This window comes from Eimeria tenella, genomic scaffold (assembly GCF_000499545.2).
Source record: "Eimeria tenella Houghton genomic scaffold, Eth_scaff1756, whole genome shotgun sequence".
In the NCBI taxonomy this organism is placed as follows: Eukaryota; Apicomplexa; class Conoidasida; order Eucoccidiorida; family Eimeriidae; genus Eimeria; species Eimeria tenella.
In genome coordinates this window covers 1-211 of record NW_013541585.1, presented here as the reverse complement: position 1 = coordinate 211, position 211 = coordinate 1, and positions in this window count along the sequence as shown.

Genomic DNA, 211 nt, shown 5'->3' with positions numbered 1-211 from the left:
AGAAGCTTAGCCCTGGAGTCTATGGAGTGGCGAGACTGTTCTGCGCGGGACATAGAATAACACACCAGTTTCTTTATCCTGTTGGGTACAAATGTGTCAAGTGAAGCTCATACTTCAGGAGAGGAAGTGTGCCTTCTGAATGAAGCAAACCCATGTCCACGATGTTATGGCAATGTTTCTGTTTCATTCATCTTCGACTTAGCCGCACCAT